The 6,246-nt window shown below is 42.0% G+C and overlaps 1 protein-coding gene across 1 annotated transcript in view; it reads left to right on the top strand.

Annotated features, from left to right (window-relative positions):
* The first annotated feature begins 2,203 nt into the window (after window positions 1-2,203).
* Window positions 2,204-6,246, top strand: part of KDM4C (lysine demethylase 4C) — a 451,309-nt gene continuing 447,266 nt past the window's right edge. The window contains exons 1-2 of the mRNA XM_079925522.1: window positions 2,204-2,250; window positions 3,753-3,853. The gene's annotated coding sequence lies outside the window, so the exon portion shown is untranslated. The remainder of the gene's footprint in view (window positions 2,251-3,752; window positions 3,854-6,246) is intronic.

The following is a 6,246-nucleotide window of genomic DNA, read 5'->3' as shown; positions in this document are numbered from 1 at the left end:
ACTACATTCAATATCTTATAATAACCTATAATGGAAAAGAATCTGAAAAAGGATAGATATATGTGTATGTATAACTGATTCACTTTGCTGTACACCCGAAACTAACACAACAGAAAGCAGAAAAAAAAAACCGGGAATTATGTTTTCCTCATAATGTTTGGTTTAACTTGCCAAGAAAGCCTGGGTGGCCTGGAGTCTTCTTTGTGGGAAGGCTTTGGACTACTCTTTCAATCTGTTTTTAAACTGCTTTCCTTCACATGGACAAAGAGGTTCCTCCTCAGGACTTTTCCATTCCGGGAAGCAGACTGCGTTGTGCTCGCGCCACAGAACTGAAGCAAACGCGCTCAAGGTGCGGTCACTACGGGCCAAGGGAGAAACCGGGAAACCACTCGGGGCGCAGCCGGGCCGCGACCACCCTTGCCCCGGAAGCCGCGTTCTGACGTCACCACGCGGCAGCGTCCCCTCAGGACCGCAACGGAGCCTATTGTATCATGGGACACGCATGGCTAGTCTCTGGTCTTAGAGCGTCGGTGCGGACTTTCGCTCGGTGCTCTGTGCACCTGTTCCTCCCGCCTGCTCAAACTTCTTTCCTATTTATGAAGAGGGGGGCGTCCCATGTCCCGGAAGCAAGGAGATGCGAGAGGACGGCGCCAGTTTAGGTGCAGCTAAAGGTAATGGAAGCTGATCCGGAGCCTGCGACCCATCAGAGGCTCACGTGACGGTCTAAGGGCTACTACTGCCTACTAACGTTCCCCGCCACCGAGGGATCACGTGACAGATGGCTGGCTCAGCTGTGTGTCTTTGCCTCCGCGGCGGCTTTGGTCCCCTTCTTTTGCCGCATGCGCAACACACGACTGCCTACTGCGTTGTCCCCCGAGCCACACTTCACCATTTCTTCCTCCCGGGTCCAGAGATGTGTGTCCGCTTGTCTGCCCCTCTTGGGCTCTGGGGGAGAAGGTGATCGGGGAACCGGAGGTCAGGGGAGTCGGGACAAGAGGTCTTCGCCCTCATCTGCTGAGACTGTCGTGATCGCCATCCCGAGGGTTGGGGAAGAGTGCCACAGGCCAGCGGCCCTCCCGGGAATTCTGTCTTGTGTAACGTGCTCTCGAGAGAGCTGGAGTGAGGAGCGTGCGTCCTAGTGACTCATGATGCGGCCACGTCACCGTCATCTTCTCTCTCCCTTGGGACTTCCTGGGAGTGAGCCGGTGTCCTAGGAGCTTATTCTCATCCTTAGGAGAATCATCGTCTCCCTCTCCTCCGCTAAGGGGTTTCCGGCCTTACACGACCTTTTTCTGGATTTCTGTCAATTAGCCTATACATCCCCCGAGGCTTAACTCTAAGCTGACCTCCCACCGGTGCTGGACCTGCGCCATGGCCCTTATGGGTATATAAAGTATAAATATAAATTGACCTGGGTTTTTAAGATATTTAGCTCCCCAGTTCAAAACATACCTTCCTCGTCCTTGATTTCCATCCCCACACCATGGTAGTAGGACTAATCCACCATTACAGTCCACTACTACCGTCTGTAGACACTTATACTGCTGGACCTCGCATCTCCCATCCGCTCCTCTTATGATATTTGACATAAGATTATCTGGTTACTGTATCGAAACAAATGCTTCCAAAATCTCAAAAGTATTTTCCTCTGGTTATTTAGGTGTGCTGTTTTATTAAAACTTTTTTTTTCTTTGTACTATCTTGGTATTACCAAACAATTCAAACCTGATCCTTACAAGAACAGTATTTTTTATTATTAGTAAGAAGACTATTTTAAAGTGAAGTTGTCTCTGCACCAGACATGCAACAGCGAAATTCCTGTTTTAGCAAATAAAGATGAGGCTGTCTGATCATTTCAAATGTCATGAAAAAATAATACTTTTAAATGCTTAAAAATAAAACAAATAGCTGCCTGTTCGTCTTTTAAGTTTAGCTTGTTGAAAACACTTTTATGATCCAGTCTAGCACATTGTGAAATATGTTTTTATTGAATGAATGAATGACTCCTCTATGTCAGGTTTAAAGATAAAATATATGATTTATCTGTCCAGTGCACATGTTGGTAGCCCTGTGTTAATGCTCTTGGTAGGTCTGCAGTTCAAAACAATGTTCTTTCACCATGAACCATGGAATAAAGCATTCAATGCACTTATCACATTATCGGGAGTTGTTATAAATGGATCTTCTTTTTCTTCATAGTTAAGCAAACTTAATTCTAAGGAATTACTCTCAAAACTTCTGCTACTAAAGGTAAGAGTTTCAGTGATTTTTAAAAATTCAATCCATTTTTAACCTGTTTGGTAAAATGTTTTATAGTCATGTGATTCAAATATTGAAATGTAAAAAAGTATATAGTGAAAAATCTGTTTCACATCCTTGCAACCTATTTGCTCTGTTCCAAATGCACTCTATCCCAAAGACAACTAGTTGGGAGGAAATACAAATACACTTATTTTCTTTCTTTTTTTTACACAAACAGTAAACTATTTTATACTATTTTATACAATGTTCTGTATCCTGGTTTGTTTTTGTTTGTTTTTTGTTTTGGCTGCTTTGGGTCTTCGTTGCTGCGTTGATAGCCAAGTGTCAAACTGCCTTCTGTAAGGATTGTGCTAATTTAACTTCTGTAAGCATTGTACTAGTTTAACTTCCACGAGCAATGAATATATATTCCCCATAAACTCATCAACAAGATATTAGCATACTTATTTTTTTAAATTAATTTATTTATTTATGGCTGCATTGGGTCTTTGTTGTTGGGTCTTCGTTGCTGCACACGGGCTTTCTCTAGTTGCAGTGAGTGGGGGCTACTCTTGGTTGCACCATGCGGGCTTCTCATTGCGGTGGCTTCTCTTGTTGCAGAGCTCGGGCTCTAGGCTCGCAGGCTTCAGTAGTTGTGGCACGTGGACTCAGTAGTTGTGGCGCATGGGCTTAGTTGCTCCACAGCATGTGGGATCTTCCCAGACCAGGGCTTGAACCTCTGTCCCCTGCACTGGCAGGCGGATTCTCAACCACTGCACCACCAGGGAAGTCCCTAGCATATTTTTTTGTCTTTGACGATTTGATAAAGATTGTCATTGTATCACATAATAGCTTTAATTTTCATTTCTGTTAGGAGATGAGCATCTTATATTTAGGAGCCATTTATATTTTCTTTTCTGGGAACATATTGCAAATCCTTGCTCGCTTTCCTATTGGTTTGTTTTATTCATTAGTTTTTTTTGTTTTGTTTTGTTTTGTTTTTGCGGTACGTGGGCCTCTCACTGCCGTGGCCTCTCCTGTTGTGGAGCACAGGCTCTGGACGCGGCCTGTGGCTTAGCGGCCATGGCTCACGGGCCCAGCCGCTCTGCGGCATGTGGGATCTTCCCGGACCAGGGCACGAACCCGTGTCCCCTGCATTGGCAGGCGGACCCTCAACCACTGCGCCACCAGAGAAGCCCTCATTAGTTTTTAATATACATTTTACGTCATATTAAAAGGACTTTCAGCAGGGATAAATGTCAAGATGGTTAGGAAAATTTGAAAGGAAAATTTTCTGCCAAGGTTAATTCATTTGCTGTGATGGAGCATATTTCACTCTGGGCTTCTGTCAGACATGGAAAACAAAGGGGGCGGGGAGGTATTTGGCAAAAGGAAACAAACAAATGAGAGAGAAAGAGAACCTTAGTGGGTTCTAAAAATTCTAGAAGAACTGTAAAGCTTAGGGAAAAAAGATATCATTATCCTGATTTTATTTGTTTTGTTTCCCCTAGAACAAGAGAAATTGGTAGGGAAATGGAAAGACAAAAGTTCTGATGATTTGCCCTTAATTTCACCAAGTTAAGTCAACTTCAAGAGTCCTCTTGTCAGAAAGGTAAGAACTGTATCCCCCAAAACAACACAATGTCTCTAAAAGGTTCATTCTTGCTTAGACTGCTGAAAAGCATCTCTAACAAGTCAGCTAAAGTACAAATGCTTACCTCTCTGGTATTTAATTCTACTGAAAATGGACACCAGAAATCCTTTCTTTTTAATAAATTAGAAAGATAAATAAAACAATACAAATTGAGTACCTTTGGAAGCATTGTTAATATAAAAGGTCCAAAAATAAAGCTAAATTTCTCCAGTAACAAGCAAGTGGTTAATTATAGCTTGATACGTCATCAGTTAGAAACCTCAAGAAGAAAAAAGTACTTAGAAATTTACATGATGGTGTAGGGACATATTCAGAACCCCAGAATTAGTATGAACATTATTTTAAGTTGAAGGCTTTTGACAATCAATGGGTGCAGAAAGAAGCCTTCTTAGAGCTTCCCTTATTTGACTAAAAGCAGAAACTTCTGGGAAATAAGGCTGCCAAAAATTCCCTCTTCATCGTGGGTCTACTCCCAGGAGAGAGACCAAGAGTAAACCACTATAAATCCCTCTCCCAGGGGTTTCATGTCCATAAAGAAGAAGGAAAGACCACTCACACCAGCATAAACAAATATTATCACAAACTTTCTTCCCCATTTGTTCTTCTAAAAACCCATTTGTCTTCCCTAAAGAAACCTATTTGTTCTTCCCATAGAAGCCGGTTCTCCCCAGTCCCTTTTCCCTACTAAGTTAGGCATATAAGCCCTATTAAGTTAGGTATATAATTTCTCCCCAGTCCCTTTTCCCTACTAAGTTAGGTATAGAAGTTCTCCCCAGTCCCTTTTCCCTACTAGTTAGGTATATAAGCTACCTCCTTAGTTAGCTTCATATACATATGAATAAACCTTTTACTCTTGGTAATGGTCTTTTGTCAGTTTAACTATCAGGTCTCCCTTTTGAATTTAAGAGGTTGGGGGAAAAGTTTTTCCTCCCGAGCAGTGGTCAAAGGGACAGCAGTTTTTTCCGTGAGAAAAAGACAAATAAAATGGGTGGTGAGGGGAACCTCAAACATTTTCCAAAAAGAAGAAATCCAAATGGATTTCTTTGGATAAAATAAATTTTAAAAAATCATTCAATCTCATAAATATCCAGAAAAATGCAAGTTTAAATCACCCCTCTGGTTGACAAATATTAAGAATCTGACAATAACCAACACTGGCATGTATGATGAGCAACAGAAACACTCAAACACCGCTGAAGAAAGTGTAAATAGATGCAACAACTTTCCAAACAGTTTCATGTTGTCTAGAAAATTGAAGATCCAGATACCCTATGACCTAGCACATTCACTCCCAGCTAAACATTGAGCATCACTCAGCAATTTGTTAGAAATATAAATTTATGGGCCCCACTGCAGACCTTCTGAACCAGACTCTGCATCTTAACAAAATCCACAAGTGATACATAAGCACCTGTACTCTAGGATATGTGGACAAGAATGTCCCTGAGAGCCCCAGATAAAAACAGTCCCGTTATCTGTGAACATGAGAAGAGTGTGCTATATTCATACAATAGAAAGCCGTTTATCAATGAATAGGAACAAATTACAGGTAAATGCAACATGGATAAATGTCACAATGTTGAGGGAAAGAGGCAAAGCACAAATAAAATACGTAGAGTATAAATCTACGTACGTAACCCTCTATAACGGTCAAAACCAAAGTGCACTGCTAGGCATGCACACTGAGGTAATGATACTAAAAAGGGGGAGGGGGGGAAAGTAAAGCAAAAAAGTGATTCCTAAGGAAATCAGAGTGGAATTTATCTCTGGAGGAGAGAGGGTTGTGATCTTAGAGGGAGGATGGCAGTTGTGGGGTTATTACAAAACTAGTATAGTTGTGGATAGTGTTTAAGGGGTTTTGTTTTATGATTATTTCTTTTTTTTGTTTTATGATTATTTAAATAGTGTAATGTTCTATGTAGTTTTCAGTATGTGTGTTATATTTCACATTAGGTAAGTAAATGCTATAGACTCATTTCCAATTGGGAAGAAATCAGCTATGTTAACACATGCAAAACTACAGATTGAACTTCTTGCAACCAAGACATAGATAGACGAGAAAAGCAAGAAGCAGGAAATAACAGCAAAGTAAATTGGTTCTGGATAGAGAAAAACCAAGGTCTCCCAGTTTCTATTCTACTAAAAATAAGGTGTTTTTTTCCCCCAGTAAAGCTATCTCTATCTCTGTTGTCCATGAGGGAAGTTTAGGCACACAGCCCCAGGCCCGAGGAGTGGGTGTGCTCTGGCGGTAGAGGTGGAGGGAAGCAGGGGAGTTGCAGGAACTTGGGAGGAGGCTGTAGGCCATTCGAGGTGGAGGAGAGGTGGAGGCGAGGGAGGGAGGGCATGGCACT

This window comes from Stenella coeruleoalba, assembly GCF_951394435.1.
Source record: "Stenella coeruleoalba genome assembly, chromosome: 7".
Lineage (NCBI taxonomy): Eukaryota > Metazoa > Chordata > Mammalia > Artiodactyla > Delphinidae > Stenella > Stenella coeruleoalba.
The sequence above is the reverse complement of the archived record's forward strand: the minus strand, read 5'-3'. Positions and strand labels throughout refer to the sequence as shown.